The 17,169-nt window shown below is 47.3% G+C and overlaps 1 non-coding gene and 1 pseudogene across 1 annotated transcript; both read right to left on the reverse strand.

Moving 5' to 3' along the window:
* Positions 1 to 12,416: 12,416 nt before the first annotated feature.
* Positions 12,417 to 12,571, reverse strand: LOC135026696 (U1 spliceosomal RNA; annotated as a pseudogene).
* A 152-nt stretch (positions 12,572 to 12,723) lies between these two features.
* On the reverse strand, positions 12,724 to 12,887 carry LOC135026695 (U1 spliceosomal RNA). The gene has a single exon (XR_010223288.1). It is a non-coding gene; the product is annotated as a U1 spliceosomal RNA (small nuclear RNA).
* Between the last annotated feature and the right edge of the window lie 4,282 nt (positions 12,888 to 17,169).

Consider the following 17,169-nt stretch of genomic DNA (forward strand, 5'->3'; position numbering starts at 1 on the left):
GACACCATGAGGTCTAGTACTTGCATCGCCATGTGTATCAACACTCTTGGGCGAGAGAGGACGATACTGTCCTGAATTTTCAGGACTTTCTCTGGAGACAGAAACAATTGTTGGCTGTGTGTGTCCAGCAGTGCCCCTAGGTGCACAATGTTCCGAGCAGGGACCAGCGAGGACTTTTTTCAGTTGATGAGCCACCCGTGGACTTTTAGGAATTGGACCGCCAGTTCCAGATAACTGTGGAGAACCTCTTGGGAGTTCACCAGGATCAGCAAGTCGTCCAGATTTGGCAGGATCCTGATTCTCTGATGGTGAAGGGTCGTCATCACGGCCATGACCTTGGTGAATATCCGAGGTGCCGTGGCCAAACCAGAAGGCAGGACTTGAAATCCAAAAACAAACCAGGCACAACACTGCTTAGCTTCCATCATCAGATGAGATTGGACCAGTGGCGTAACTACTGCCCCCGCAGTCCTCGCGGTGGCTTGGGGGCGAGGGGCTGCGGGGGCGCCACTGATTTACAGCAGACTGACATGCGGACGAGCGTCCGCATGTCAGTCTGCAGTCTCCTTCCCTCCGCCGCTTTTTGGAGGGACACGGAGGGCACACAGCGCGCCTCCCTGTGTCCCTCCTGCTGCATCATCTCCGGCGGCCGCGGGTCTAATAGGGGGAAGTGCCGTCCGTGAGCTCTAATTGGCTCACGAACCAGCACTTCCCCCTATTAGACCCGCGGCCGCCGGAGATGATGCAGCAGGAGGGACACAGGAGAGACGAGCTGTGCTCTCCGTGTCCCTCCAAAAAGCGACGGCGGGGGGGGGGGGGGTAAATATCTGGCACTGGGGGCATATATGGCACGGGGGGGGGGGGAGGGAGGAATATCTGGCACTGGGGCATTTCTGGCACTAGGGGGAATATCTGGCACTGGGGGCATATCTGGCACTGGGGGGGATATCTGGCACTGGGGCATATATGGCACTGGGGGGGAATATCTGGCACTGGGGGCATATATGGCACTGGGGGGGGTATCTGGCACTGGGGGCATATATGGCACGGGGGGCATATATGGCACTGGGGGGAATATCTGGCACTGGGGGCATATATGGCACTGGGGGGGAATATCTGGCACTGGGGGCATATGTGTACCTGGCACATGGGGGGGACGACTATATTTGGCACTGGGGCATGTAAGTACCTGGCACCGTGGGGGAATATCTGGCACTGGGGACATATGTGGCACTGGGAGCACAGCCCTAGCAACAAGGACTACCTCCTAGCAACGAGCATGACACCCAGTGCATGAAACATCTGGCAACGAGCATGACACCCAGTGCATGAAACACCTGGCAACGAGCATGACACCCAGTGCATGAAACCCCTGGCAACGAGCATGACACCCTGAGCATGAAAACCCCTGGCACCGTGCATGGAACCAAGAGCATGAAACCCCTGGCAACGAGCATGACACCCAGTGCATGAAACCCCTGACAACGAGCAGGTAATTGAAAAGTAATTAGAAGCCTTACTGTAGGACTTAATGTGTAATGGGCATTACGGTGTGTGGCATAATGTATCACGGACATTGCGGTGTGTGTCATAATGTGTCGCAGGCATTACGGTGTATGGTATACTATATCGCGGGCATTGTGATATGTGGTATAATGTCTCAGGGTCATTGCAGTGTGTGGCATAATGTATCACGGACATTGCGGTGTGTGTCATAATGTGTCAGGCATTACGGTGTGTGGTATACTATATCACGGGCATTGTGGTATGTGGTATAATGTCTCAGGGTCATTGCAGTGTGGCATAATACATAACGGGCATTGCGATGTGTGGCATAGGGTATAACGGGCAGGGCATTGCGGTATGTGTCACAGGCATTACGGTGTATGGTATACTATATCACGGGCATTGTGGTATAATGTCTCAAGGTCATTGCAGTGTGTGGCATAATGTGTCACAGGCATTGTATGTGCTATAATGTATTGGGCATTGCAGTGTGTGGCATAATGTATCACGGACATTGCGGTGTGTGTCATAATGTGTCACAGACGTATGTGCTATAATGTATCAGGGGCATTGCAGTGTGTAGCATAATGTATAACGGGCATTGCGATTCCTGTCATAATGTGTCACAGGCATTACGGTGTGTGGCATAATGTGTCACAGACATTACGGTGTGTGGCATAATGTGTCGGGGGCATTACAGTGTGTGCATATTGTGTCGTGCATTATTGTGTGCGGCATAATGTCTAAGGGCCATTGCAGTATGTGGCATAATGTATACTGGGCATTACTATAAGGAGGAAAAATGACAAATAATGTAAGGGGCATGAATCAGGATTATTTTTCTTTCCTGTGGTGGCAAACGTATGGGCGTGCAGGTTGCAAAACTGGGGTATAAGGTAGTCTTTTCCTGCAATGCCACGCCCCTTTATGCGAAACCACGCCCACTCCAACAAAACCACGCCCCTTTTTTGACGCGCGCGCCTTAGGCGCACGCATATTTATCCCTTTCTTGCTCCCAATTATGGAGCATGAAGGGGGGGGGGGGGGGGGCGCCGAAGAATTTTTTGGCTTGGGGGAGAAAAATTTCTAGTTACGCCACTGGATTGGACATATCCAGTGTGATGCGGCTGTAGATGATTTTTGCTGTTTCTAACTTCTACATCAATGAATAAGTTTCAAAATAGAATGCATCAAGAGAACGGTGTTGGTAGTATAAAACTACCTACAGCACCTGGTATTCCCAGGTGGTCTCACATCCAAGAACAAACCAGGCCTAAGATCAGGTGATATTGGGCATATACAGTGTGGTGTGGCTGTAGATGAGCTTAGTGGTTTCTGTTAGAGTTCTACTTCTAACTACTCGTACATAAATGAATAAGCGGACGATTTATTAAACCTGGTGAAATGATAATTTGCATGGTGATAAAGTACCAGCCAATCAGCTCCTAATTGCCATGTCACAGGCTGGGTTTGAAAAATGACAGTTAGGAGCTGACTGGCTGGTACTTTATCACCTTGCACTTTATCAGTTCCCCAGGCTTAATAGATCTGCCCCAATGTTTCAAAATGGAATGCATCAAGAGAACGGTGTTGGTTTTGTAAAAATACACACAGCTCCTGGTATTTCCTTGTGGTCTCCCATCCAAGTACTAAAACCAGGACCAACACTGCTCAGCTTCCATGATCAGGAGAGATTGGGCAAATCCAGTGTGCTGTGGCTGTAGATGAGCTCGTGGTTTCTGTTAGAGCTCTTCTACTTCTAACTTCTGGTACATAAAAGAATATGTGTAAAAATTAAATGTACAGTACCAAGAAAAGGGTGTTGGTAGTTTAAAAACACCTAAAGAATCTGATAATACATGGATGGGAGACTGCTTGGTAGTAACAAAGTCCAATACTGCTTTGCTTCAAAGATCAAATGAGATTGGGCATATCCAGTGTGGTGTGGCTTTAGATAAGCTTTGTGGTTTCTGTTAGAGCTCTTCTACTTCTAACTACTGGTACATTAATGAATATGTATAAGGTTGTAGTTTATCCAATATCCCTTTACTACCTTACCTCCCCCCCCCCCCCTCCCCTCCCCTCCTTATAGCTTCCTTTGTTCTCTCCTCCTCGTATGTGCGTTATTTGTTTTCTCATACGTCCTAGAGGATGCTGGGATCACATTAAGAACCATGGGGTATAGACGGGATCCGCAGGAGACATGGGCACTTTAAGACTTTCAAAGGGTGTGAACTGTCTCCTCCCTCTATACCCCTCCTCCAGACTCCAGTTTTAGAATTGTGCCCAGTGAGACTGGATGCACTACAGGGGAGCTCTACTGAGTTTCTCTGAAAAGACTTATGTTAGTTTTTCTTATTTTCAGGGAGGCTGCTGGCAACAGTCTCCCTGCTTCGTGGAACTTAGGGGAGAGAAGTATGACCAACTTCTAGTGAGTTCAATGGCTCTGCTTCTGGCTGACAGGACACCATTAGCTCCTGAGGGTGCTGATCGCTGGGTACGCCTAGATGCCCACTCCCGTAGCCTGCCATCACCCCCTTACAGAGCCAGAAGTCAGAAGACAGGCGAGTAGCAGAAGAACAGAAGACTTCTTCTCCAGTGATGGCATTCTGAGGTACCACGCAGCGAGCGGAATGCTGTGCGCCATGCTTCCACACAAACACAGGCACTGCAGGGTGCAGGGCATGTGGGTGGGTGGGGGGGGGGCACCCTGGGCAGCATAAATTCCTCACAAAAGGCTGGCAAAAGTGGACATTAGTGCCTGGGCACTGTCCTTACCCCGCCAGCGTAATTAATTATTTGTTTCTGAGCGGGACAGAAGCGTGCCATTACAGCGGCGGGGCTTCTTCCTCACCTCACCAGCACATCTATAGAGCGTTACAAGTCTATCACTATAGAGTTTATTATTTCCCAGACTGTGTACTTTTGGCGCTGGGTTGTGAGCTGAAAAATCCTCTCTGTCCCTCTGACAGATTTACTGTAGGTCTATCCCCCATAAGCCGATGTGTCTGTGGGTACTTGGTACATGTGTGTCAACATGTCGGTGGCTGAATGTTTTTCCCAAGAGGAAACTATATTAGGAATGCAGACATATGATGGTGGCCCTGTTGGCACCACCAATAACTGACTGGGTGAAAGTTTCAATAATATCAGAGTGAGGTTGGATAAATCTGTGTCCCAGACACAGACGTAGAGAATAGATGTGATGTTCATGGCTATGCTTCTTTTCCCTCAGGCCCGCAAAAATGTTACTACACACTGATACTGACTCGGATACTGATTCCTATGTCGACCATAATATTTCCTGATTAGATCCAATATTGGCAAGGAGCATTCAGTACATGATTGTGGATATTAAGGACATATTAACATCACTGAGGACCCTGCTGTTCCTGACAAAGGGGTCTATATGTATGTATATATAGATATATAATGAAAGCTGATGTAACGTTTCTCCATCTCTGTTTGAGAAAGTCTGGGCCAGCTCGACAAGATGGCTTCAAATCCCCAAAAGGTTTCCGATTGTTTATTCATTTCCTGCTGCGGACAGAATAAAGTGGGAGTCACCCCCTGTTCTGCACGGGGCCCTGTCACAAATCCAGCGGATCGTATGCAGGAAGCTACATTATTTCTAGTTATGTAACCACGGGTACATTACTTAGACCTGCCATTACATGCGCATGGGTGAGTAGTAGTATTCAAGAATTGGTCGAATACCTTGTCTTCCGATATAGATATCTTGGAGAGATGGGATACTCCTTACGTTGGATCATATCAAGGACACTGCAGCATACTTACGACTGCAAGGGATATAGGACTCTTGAGTTCACGGGCCAATTTCATGGCAGTCTCGGATAGGAGGGCATTGTGGATTCACCAAGGGAATGCTGATGCTGACTCCAAGAAGAAAGGGAGTCTCTTCCCTATGAAGGTGAAGCCTTGTTTGGTGACTGCCTAGTTAATTTGATCTCGGCAGCTCCCGCAGGTAAGTCAACCTTCTTGCCCTATGTTCCCTCTCAACGGATGAAGACGCATCATTGTCTAACGCAGTCATTTTGTCCCAATAGATATGCAAGAAGTTAAGATTCCCCTTTCTTTGCAGGTAGAGGAAGGAGAAGAGGGAAGAGGTCTGTAGCCTCTTCAAGATCGCAGGAGCAGAGATCGTCCTCTGCTTCTGCCAAATCCACTGCATGACGCTGGGGCTCTCTTGCAGGAGCCCACACCAGTGGGGGCACGTCTAAAACACTTCAGTCAGTTCTGGATTAATTTGGACCTGGACTCGTGGGTTTTACAAATAGTGTCACAAGGGTACAAACTGGGGTTTCAAGACGTTCCCCCTCACCGATTGTTCAAATCGGCCTTAGTCAGCAGGGAGAAGGTTTTTATTCAAGCCTCTTCGTGCTCCCGAAGCCGGACGGCTCAGTCAGACCAATCTTAAATCTGAAATCCCTCAATTTCTACCTAAAGAAATTCAATTTCAAGATGGAATCTCTCAGGGTAGGGATCTCCAGTCCGGAGGAAGGAGATTTCATGGTTTTGGTAGACATAAGGATGCCTAATTACATGTTCCCGTTTAGCCACTGCATCAAGCTACCTGAGGTTTGCAATTCAGGATTGTCATTACCAATTTCAGACGTTGCCGTTTGGTCTGTCCACGGCTCCGAGGATTTTCACCAGGGTGATGGTGGAAATGATGGTTCTCCTTCGCAAGCAAGGAGTCACAATTATGCCGTACTTGGATGATCTCCTGATAAAGGCGAGATCCAGGGACCAGTTGGTGCAAAACATCTACTCTCCCTGACAGTTCTTCAACAACATGGTTGGCTCCTAAACTTGCCAAAATCGCAGTTGGTCCCAATGACGCGGTTGTTGTTTTTGGGAGTCATACTGTTAGGCGCCGGGGTCCGCTTGATGGTCTGCGCGGCCCGGCGCCTAGCAACTAGAGACGCCGTGCACGTACAGCCGCCGGCTCCCTAGCAACGCTAGACGCCGGGCGCGCTGAGCCGCACGGACCCTAGCAACGGGGACGCCACTGGCGGACCGCGTTCCCCGTTGCTAGGCTTTAGGAAATTAAGATATTCACCTGCTCTCTGGCCGTGCAGCAAGGCAGCTGCACGGCATTTATTCTAATCAGCCTTTAGCAGCTGATTGGAGGACTCCTTGTTAAATACACTCCCAGGGCTTCTCACAGACGCCGGTAATAGCTTCCTGCATGCTGCCTTTGTTTGCTGAGAGTCTGTTTCCAGTCCTGCTGTATCCGGTCATTCCAGTCCGCAGAAGTCCGGTATTCGGGAGTTGTCATCTCATCCCAAGAGGTCGTTTGGTTCCCTGGAGTCCTGACTGATCACCGTTTTATATCCAGTGGTGTTCGTGAGTTGCGGCTCTGCCGTGTGTTGCGGCTCAGCCGCTTTACCTTTTATATTTTGTGTTTGGAGCATTTGCGGAGGGTTCCGCTTCCACAAGTCCTCTCTGGTACTTGGCGGTGCCGGGTAGGAGAATTGGACAAGTGGATATTTTGGTTGTCCTTTTTCCTGGCGGTTTCTCCGCACATATTATAGTTTTGAGTTTGCTTAGCCCCTGGCCTGGTTGTTTAGTTAGAGGGCCTCTTGTTATCACCCTGTCTCGGGTTTCCCTTTGTCTCTCATTAAGACCGGGGGGCATCGAAGTTGGGCAGACATAATCCGCCCTTCAAACGCGGCTGCCAAGGGCTCAAGAAACCATAGTCTCGCAGGGGATTTCTGACAACACGGGTAAGACAACAGAGTTAGGGCGCCAGGGGCTATTTTCCTGTCCTGCTCCCTTCCCCAGCATTCCGTTCCAGTGCTCCAGTCCTTGCCATAAGATCTTCTCTGACCAGAGTGCTGGAATCATAACATTATTACCGGCCATACCAAAACTTAAAATTAAACGGGGTTTAATTTTTTCTCATTCAGTTTTGTGAGAGTTTATCGGCCTCATGAATCCAACAGGTTTAGTGCCAAATCCTGGTCAGCTCTTAGTCAGCCAGATTCAAGAACTTACTCAGATGGTTCAGGATCTTTCTCTTCGGGTGAAGTCGCAGGAAGATCTTTTGCGAGCTTCCCCAAGGGTAGTCCCTGAACCAAAGATGCATTTGCCTGACCGTTTTTCTGGTGATAGAAAAGAGTTTTTTAATTTTAAAGAATCCTGTAAACTTTATTTTCGTTTAAGACCGACTTCCTCGGGTACTGAATCTCAGCGGGTCGGGTTTATTATTTCTTTGCTCCAGGGGGATCCTCAGACCTGGGCATTTGGTTTAAGAGCAGAGGATCCGGCATTGTTGTCAGTTGACGCTTTTTTTGAGTCTTTAGGGCTCTTGTATGATGACCCTGATAGAGAGGCGTCCGCTGAAAGTCAGTTGCGCGCTCTCAGACAGGGTAGAAATCCTGCAGAGGTTTATTGGCCCTCATTCCGAGTTGTTCGCTCGCAAGGCGAATGTAGCAGAGTTACACACGCTAAGCCGCCGCCTACTGGGAGTGAATCTTAGCTTCTTAAAATTGCGACCGACGTACGCGCAATATTGCGATTACAAACGAGTTAGCAGTTTCAGAGTAGCTCCAGACTTACTCTGCCTGTGCGATCATTTCAGTGCTTGTCGTTCCTGGTTGACGTCACAAACACACCCAGCGTTCGCCCAGGCACTCCCACCGTTTCCCCGGCCACTCCTGCGTTTTTCCCGGAAACGGTAGCGTTTTCAGCCACACGCCCCTGAAACGCCGTGTTTCCGCCCAGTAACACCCATTTCCTGTCAATCACATTACGATCGCCGGAGCGAAGAAAAAGCCGTGAGTAAAAATACTTTCATCATAGTAAAGTTACTTGGCGCAGTCGCAGTGCGAACATTGCGCATGCGTACTAAGCGGATTTTCACTGCGATGCGATGAAAAATACCGAGCGAACAACTCGGAATGAGGGCCATTGTACGGAGTTTCGCCGTTGGTCGAACGACTGTGGCTGGAATGACCCAGCCCTGCGCAGTCAGTTTCGCCTCGGCTTATCAGAGTCTATAAAAGACAGTCTCCTTCAGTACCCCGCTCCTGAGACTCTCGATAAACTCATGGAGCTTTCTATTAAGATTGATCGTCGTCTCAGAGAGCGGAGGGCTGAAAAAGGAGCACCTGTAAGGTCAAGTCCGTGTGTAAATTCCATTCCTGAAGACGTAGAGGAGACCATGCAGATGGGTCTCTCCCGGCTGTCTCCTGAAGAAAGAGCCAGAAGGCAAAATTCTGGTCTTTGTCTGTACTGTGGGGGTAAGGGACATTTTGCTCGTAATTGTCCGAACAAGTCGGGAAACGCTTTGACCAGGTGAATTGTGAGGGGGTTCACCTAGGTCTGCAGCTTATCTCCTCGAATAACTCCCTTTTAGTCCCAGTTAAAGTTTCCTTTGGCAGCCTCAGTTCTTCGGTGTCGGCTTTTGTTGACAGTGGAGCTGCAGGAAACTTTATGGATTTAACTTGGGCTAAGGCCTTAGGCATTCCTCAGTTACCTTTGGGTAGGTGTGTCACCATGCATGGCTTAGATGGGAGTCCGCTGTCTAATGGGATTATTTCTCTCCGTACACCCCCTGCACTACTTACAGTAGGAGCTCTACATTCCGAGAAAATCGAGTTCTTTCTTACATATTGCCCAGCAGTTCCAGTTGTTCTGGGTCACCCTTGGCTGGCCTTTCATAATCCCACCATTGATTGGCGGTCGGGGGAGATTTCACATTGGGGTACTTTTTGTGATAAGGAATGTATCACGTTTCCAGTCAGAGTAGCAGCTATCATTCCAGAACTCATTCCGGTGGAATACCAGGAGTTTGCTGATGTTTTCTCCAAAGGCAATGCGGACATTCTGCCTCCCCATCGGCCTTATGATTGTGCTATTGAGTTAATTCCTGGTGCCGCATTGCCAAAGGGAAGATTATATGCATTATCCGGGCCAGAAACTGCGGCTATGAATGATTATGTAAAGGAGAGCCTTGAGAAAGGATTTATTAGACCATCAAAATCTCCTTTAAGTGCAGGCTTCTTCTTTGTGGAGAAAAAGGATGGCTCGCTTAGACCTTGCATTGATTTTAGAGCCCTGAATAAGATCTCAGTTAAAAACACCTATCCTTTGCCGTTGATTTCTGTACTCTTTGATCAGTTACGTTCTGCTGTGATTTTTTCTAAAATTGACCTTAGAGGAGCGTACAACCTCATCCGAATTAAATCTGGAGATGAGTGGAAAACGGCCTTCAGTACTCAGTCGGGTCACTACGAATACCTGGTGATGCCGTTCGGCCTGTCCAATGCTCCGGCAGTTTTTCAAGACCTCATTAACGATGTGCTCCGTGACTTCCTAGGGAAATTCGTGGTCGTTTACTTAGACGACATCCTGATTTTTTCTAAATCAATGGAACAACATGTTACCCAGGTGCGTCTGGTTCTTCAAAAGTTATGTGAGAATCATTTATATGCCAAGCTGGAGAAGTGTGAGTTTCATGTCACGGAAGTATCTTTTTTAGGGTACATAATTTCCCCTCAGGGATTTTCCATGGAACCAAAGAAACTCCAGGCCATCCTTAGTTGGGCGCAACCCACCAATTTAAAAGCAATTAAGCGTTTTTTAGGGTTTGCGAATTATTATAGGAGGTTCATTCATTCTTTTTCTGACCTGGTTGCTCCCATTGTAGCTCTGACAAAGAAAGGAGCGGATCCTACCAACTGGTCGCATGAAGCTGAGTTGTCCTTCCGGGCCTTGAAACAAGCCTTTGTCTCGGCTCCAGTCCTCAGACTTCCTAATCCGGAATTGCCCTTTGTGGTGGAGGTTGATGCCTTGGAGGTTGGAGTGGGGGCTATCCTTTCTCAAAAGGATCCGGAGTCTCTGGAGTTACATCCTTGTGCCTTTATGTCCAGGAAATTCTCCTCCGCTGAATCCAACTATGACGTTGGTAATCGGGAGTTACTGGCGGTAAAATGGGCTTTCGAGGAGTGGAGGCATTGGCTGGAGGGAGCAAAACATACTATTTCGGTATTGACTGACCATAAGAACCTGCAATACATTGAATCGGCTAAGCGGCTTAATGCCCGGCAGGCACGTTGGGCATTATTTTTTACGCGTTTCAAATTTATAACCACTTTCAGGCCTGGTTCCAAGAATACTAAGGCTGATGCCCTGTCACATAGCTTTCTTCCGGTTCACAATAACAATCCTGTTACCCCCATACTTCCATCTTCGGTCATCTGGGCGGGCCTCACACAAGATTTATTTACCCAGTTAAAACAGCTTCAACACCAAGCTCCTAGAATTACTCCTGCTGGTCGTCTTTACGTCCCTGAGTTTTTGAGAGTTACTGTTTTAACGGAATTCCATGATAACAAAGTTTCAGGGCATCCAGGAGTCTCTAAGACATTGGAGTTAGTCTCTCGCTCAGTATGGTGGCCTGGTCTTTCTAAAGACGTCAAGGAATTTGTTTATTCATGTCAGGTTTGTGCACAGCATAAGGTTCCCCGTTCCTTGCCCATCGGGCAACTTATGCCCTTAAATGTTCCTCTCAGGCCATGGTCTCATATTTCTATGGATTTTGTGGTTGACCTTCCCCTTTCAGCCGGATTCCGAGTCATATGGGTGGTAGTGGACCGTTTTAGTAAAATGGCTCATTTTATTGCTCTTCCCCGATTGCCTTCTGCCCAAGGGTTGGCAGTTTTGTTTCTCCGCCATGTATTCAGGCTTCATGGGTTGCCTACTGATATTGTTTCTGATCGGGGTCCACAATTCATCGCACAATTCTGGAAATGTTTTTGTGCCTCATTGAAGATGAAATTGTCGTTAACATCCGGTTACCACCCACAATCCAACGGGCAAACCGAACGAGTTAACCAATCATTGAAACAATATTTGCGCTTGTATTCAGCCAAACTCCAGAATGATTGGTCCGAGTTTCTTCCGTTGGCTGAATTTGCTTACAATAATTCTTGTCATTCCTCCACTAAAGAGTCTCCATTCTTTTCAGTTTTTGGTTTTCACCCCAGAGCTAATTCTTTTTTTCATCATTCCTCAGTCTCCTCGCTTACCTTAACCTCCCATCTCAGAGCCATTTGGAAAAAGGTGCACCTTGCTCTCAGAAAAGCGGCCTTTCGAGAGAAGAAATTTTCTGACAGGCTCCGACGTCCTTGCACTTTTAAGGTGGGAGATAGGGTGTGGTTGTCGACTCGCAACATCAGGCTTCGACAATCCTCAGCTAGACTAGGACCCAAATTTATTGGGCCATTTCTTATTATTAAAAGAGTCAACCCAGTTGCCTTTCGGTTACGTTTACCAAGATCTCTCCGGATTGGAAATACGTTTCATTGTTCCCTGTTGAAACAATACGTTTCTTCCAGTAGATTTCCTCGGAAGATCTCTCAGGGTAGATCTCCAGTAGATGTACAGGGACAACAGGAGTTCTTGGTAGAGAAGGTTCTCGATTCCAAATTGTCCCGGGATCGGCTGTATTTTCTGGTTCACTGGAAAGGCTATGGTCCGGAGGAAAGGTCTTGGGTCCTGGATAAGGATCTTCATGCCCCGAGGCTCAAGAGGGCATTTTTTCGGGAATTTCCTCAGAAACCTGGCTTTAGGGGTTCCTTGACCCCTCCTCAAGGGGGGGGTACTGTTTGGCGCCGGGGTCCGCTTGATGGTCTGCGCGGCCCGGCGCCTAGCAACTAGAGATGCCGTGCACGTACAGCCGCCGGCTCCCTAGCAACGCTAGACGCCGGGCGCGCTGAGCCGCACGGACCCTAGCAACGGGGACGCCACTGGCGGACCGCATTCCCCGTTGCTAGGCTTTAGGAAATTAAGATATTCACCTGCTCTCTGGCCGTGCAGCAAGGCAGCTGCACGGCATTTATTCTAATCAGCCATTAGCATTAGAGACCTGAGACAAAGAGATCTGAATTATATGAGAGCCGACCAGAGGAAACACAAATTATGCAGTCAAGTGTCCCACATTTGGGGAAATCGCAGATGCAGCACACCCAGAGTGCAATGGGTGAGCCTTGCCCTGGGAGAAGCACCTTCCTGATCATACCTGGCAGGTAAGTAGGAGTTGGGCAAGAGCTGAGGAGGGTCGCTGCTCGGGCACCCCCCTGTCAAGTGAAGGAGATCCAACTGAGGCAGCACAAGAGAACTCTCGAAAGAAGAACAAGGCTAGAGGAAGATCTGAGACACAGAAATCTGGCTTTTACCAGAGCTGACCAGAGGAAAGCACAAACACAGTCCCCCACTACCACAAATAATGCAGTCGAGTTTCCCACATTTGGGGAAATCACAGGGGTCAGCATACCCAGATTGCAATGAATGAACCTCACCCTGGGAGAACAATCTTCATGACCATGGTATCTCCTATGCAAAATAAGTATGATTTGGGATAGGGCTGGGGAGGGCCGCTGCTCAGGCACATCTCTGTCAAGTAAAGGAGATTCAACTGAGGCAGCACAACCTAACCGTGGTTTTTTTTTCATTCTTTATACCGTCATAGTGTCATACTAGTTGTTACGAGTATACTACTATCTCTTTATCAACCAGTGTACAGTGCGGTAGTTCACGGCTGTGGCTACCTCTGTGTCGGCAGTCGGCAGGCAGTCCGTCCATCCATAATTGTATTATAATATATACCACCTAACCGTGGTTTTTTTTTCATTCTTTATACCGTCATAGTCAGTCATACTAGTTGTTACGAGTATACTACTATCTCTTTATCAACCAGTGTACAGTGCGGTAGTTCACGGCTGTGGCTACCTCTGTGTCGGAACTCGGCAGGCAGTCCGTCCATCCATAATTGTATTACAATATATACCACCTAACCGTGGTTTTTTTTTCATTCTTTATACCGTCATAGTCAGTCATACTAGTTGTTACGAGTATACTACTATCTCTTTATCAACCAGTGTACAGTGCGGTAGTTCACGGCTGTGGCTACCTCTGTGTCGGAACTCGGCAGGCAGTCCGTCCATCCATAATTGTATTACAATATATACCACCTAACCGTGGTTTTTTTTTCATTCTTTATACCGTCATAGTCAGTCATACTAGTTGTTACGAGTATACTACTATCTCTTTATCAACCAGTGTACAGTGCGGTAGTTCACGGCTGTGGCTACCTCTGTGTCGGAACTCGGCAGGCAGTCCGTCCATCCATAATTGTATTATTATAATATATACCACCTAACCATGGTTTTTTTTTCATTCTTTATACCGTCATAGTGTCATACTAGTTGTTACGAGTATACTACTATCTCTTTATCAACCAGTGTACAGTGCGGTAGTTCACGGCTGTGGCTACCTCTGTGTCGGCAGTCGGCAGGCAGTCCGTCCATCCATAATTGTATTATAATATATACCACCTAACCGTGGTTTTTTTTTCATTCTTTATACCGTCATAGTCAGTCATACTAGTTGTTACGAGTATACTACTATCTCTTTATCAACCAGTGTACAGTGCGGTAGTTCACGGCTGTGGCTACCTCTGTGTCGGAACTCGGCAGGCAGTCCGTCCATCCATAATTGTATTACAATATATACCACCTAACCGTGGTTTTTTTTTCATTCTTTATACCGTCATAGTCAGTCATACTAGTTGTTACGAGTATACTACTATTTCTTTATCAACCAGTGTACAGTGCGGTAGTTCACGGCTGTGGCTACCTCTGTGTCGGAACTCGGCAGGCAGTCCGTCCATCCATAATTGTATTATTATAATATATACCACCTAACCGTGGTTTTTTTTTCATTCTTTATACCGTCATAGTGTCATACTAGTTGTTACGAGTATACTACTATCTCTTTATCAACCAGTGTACAGTGCGGTAGTTCACGGCTGTGGCTACCTCTGTGTCGGCAGTCGGCAGGCAGTCCGTCCATCCATAATTGTATTATAATATATACCACCTAACCGTGGTTTTTTTTTCATTCTTTATACCGTCATAGTCAGTCATACTAGTTGTTACGAGTATACTACTATCTCTTTATCAACCAGTGTACAGTGCGGTAGTTCACGGCTGTGGCTACCTCTGTGTCGGAACTCGGCAGGCAGTCCGTCCATCCATAATTGTATTACAATATATACCACCTAACCGTGGTTTTTTTTTCATTCTTTATACCGTCATAGTCAGTCATACTAGTTGTTACGAGTATACTACTATCTCTTTATCAACCAGTGTACAGTGCGGTAGTTCACGGCTGTGGCTACCTCTGTGTCGGCACTCGGCAGGCAGTCCGTCCATCCATAATTGTATTACAATATATACCACCTAACCGTGGTTTTTTTATACCACCTAACCGTGGCAGTCCGTCCATAATTGTATACTAGTATCCAATCCATCCATCTCCATTGTTTACCTGAGGTGCCTTTTAGTTCTGCCTATAAAATATGGAGAACAAAAAAGTTGAGGTTCCAAAATTAGGGAAAGATCAAGATCCACTTCCACCTCGTGCTGAAGCTGCTGCCACTAGTCATGGCCGAGACGATGAAATGCCAGCAACGTCGTCTGCCAAGGCCGATGCCCAATGTCATAGTACAGAGCATGTCAAATCCAAAACACCAAATATCAGAAAAAAAAGGACTCCAAAACCTAAAATAAAATTGTCGGAGGAGAAGCGTAAACTTGCCAATATGCCATTTACCACACGGAGTGGCAAGGAACGGCTGAGGCCCTGGCCTATGTTCATGGCTAGTGGTTCAGCTTCACATGAGGATGGAAGCACTCAGCCTCTCGCTAGAAAACTGAAAAGACTCAAGCTGGCAAAAGCACCGCAAAGAACTGTGCGTTCTTTGAAATCCCAAATCCACAAGGAGAGTCCAATTGTGTCGGTTGCGATGCCTGACCTTCCCAACACTGGACGTGAAGAGCATGCGCCTTCCACCATTTGCACGCCCCCTGCAAGTGCTGGAAGGAGCACCCGCAGTCCAGTTCCTGATAGAGATGAGCGGGTTCGGTTTCTCTGAAACCGAACCCGCACGAACTTCATGTTTTTTTCACGGGTCCGAGCAGACTCGGATCCTCCCGCCTTGCTCGGTTAACCCGAGCGCGCCCGAACGTCATCATGACGCTGTCGGATTCTCGCGAGACTCGGATTCTATATAAGGAGCCGCGCGTCGCCGCCATTTTCACACGTGCATTGAGATTGATAGGGAGAGGACGTGGCTGGCGTCCTCTCCATTAGAAATTAGATTAGAAGAGAGAGAGAGATTGTGCAGAGTCAGACAGAGTTTACCACAGTGACCAGTGCAGTTGTTGTTAGTTAACTTTTATTTATTTTAATATAATATATCCGTTCTCTGCTATATCCGTTCTCTGCCTGAAAAAAAACGATACACAGCAGCAGCCAGTCACACAGTGTGACTCAGTCTGTGTGCACTCAGCTCAGCCCAGTGTGCTGCACATCAATGTATAAAAGGCAAAGCTTATAATAATTGTGGGGGAGACTGGGGAGCACTGCAGGTTGTTATAGCAGGAGCCCCCAGGAGTACATAATATTATATTAATTTAAAATTAAACAGTGCACACTTTTGCTGCAGGAGTGCCACTGCCAGTGTGACTAGTGGTGACCAGTGCCTGACCACCAGTATAGTAGTATATTGTTGTATGTATTGTATACTATCTCTTTATCAACCAGTCTATATTAGCAGCAGACACAGTACAGTGCGGTAGTTCACGGCTGTGGCTACCTCTGTGTCGGCAGTCGGAACTCGGCAGGCAGTCCGTCCATCCATAATTGTATTACAATATATACCACCTAACCGTGGTATTTTTTTTTCTTTCTTTATACCGTCGTCATAGTGTCATACTAGTTGTTACGAGTATACTACTATCTCTTTATCAACCAGTGTACAGTGCGGTAGTTCACGGCTGTGGCTACCTCTGTGTCGGCAGTCGGCAGGCAGTCCGTCCATCCATAATTGTATTATTATTATAATATATACCACCTAACCGTGGTTTTTTTTTCATTCTTTATACCGTCGTCATAGTGTCATACTAGTTGTTACGAGTATACTACTATCTCTTTATCAACCAGTGTACAGTGCGGTAGTTCACGGCTGTGGCTACCTCTGTGTCGGAACTCGGCAGGCAGTCCGTCCATCCATAATTGTATTATATACCACCTAACCGTGGTTTTTTTATACCACCTAACCGTGGCAGTCCGTCCATAATTGTATACTAGTATCCAATCCATCCATCTCCATTGTTTACCTGAGGTGCCTTTTAGTTCTGCCTATAAAATATGGAGAACAAAAAAGTTGAGGTTCCAAAATTAGGGAAAGATCAAGATCCACTTCCACCTCGTGCTGAAGCTGCTGCCACTAGTCATGGCCGAGACGATGAAATGCCAGCAACGTCGTCTGCCAAGGCCGATGCCCAATGTCATAGTACAGAGCATGTCAAATCCAAAACACCAAATATCAGAAAAAAAAGGACTCCAAAACCTAAAATAAAATTGTCGGAGGAGAAGCGTAAACTTGCCAATATGCCATTTACCACACGGAGTGGCAAGGAACGGCTGAGGCCCTGGCCTATGTTCATGGCTAGTGGTTCAGCTTCACATGAGGATGGAAGCACTCAGCCTCTCGCTAGAAAAATGAAAAGACTCAAGCTGGCAAAAGCAGCACAGCAAAGAACTGTGCATTCTTCGAAATCCCAAATC

Source organism: Pseudophryne corroboree, unplaced genomic scaffold, assembly GCF_028390025.1.
Source record: "Pseudophryne corroboree isolate aPseCor3 unplaced genomic scaffold, aPseCor3.hap2 scaffold_448, whole genome shotgun sequence".
Classification (NCBI taxonomy): Eukaryota; Metazoa; Chordata; class Amphibia; order Anura; family Myobatrachidae; genus Pseudophryne; species Pseudophryne corroboree.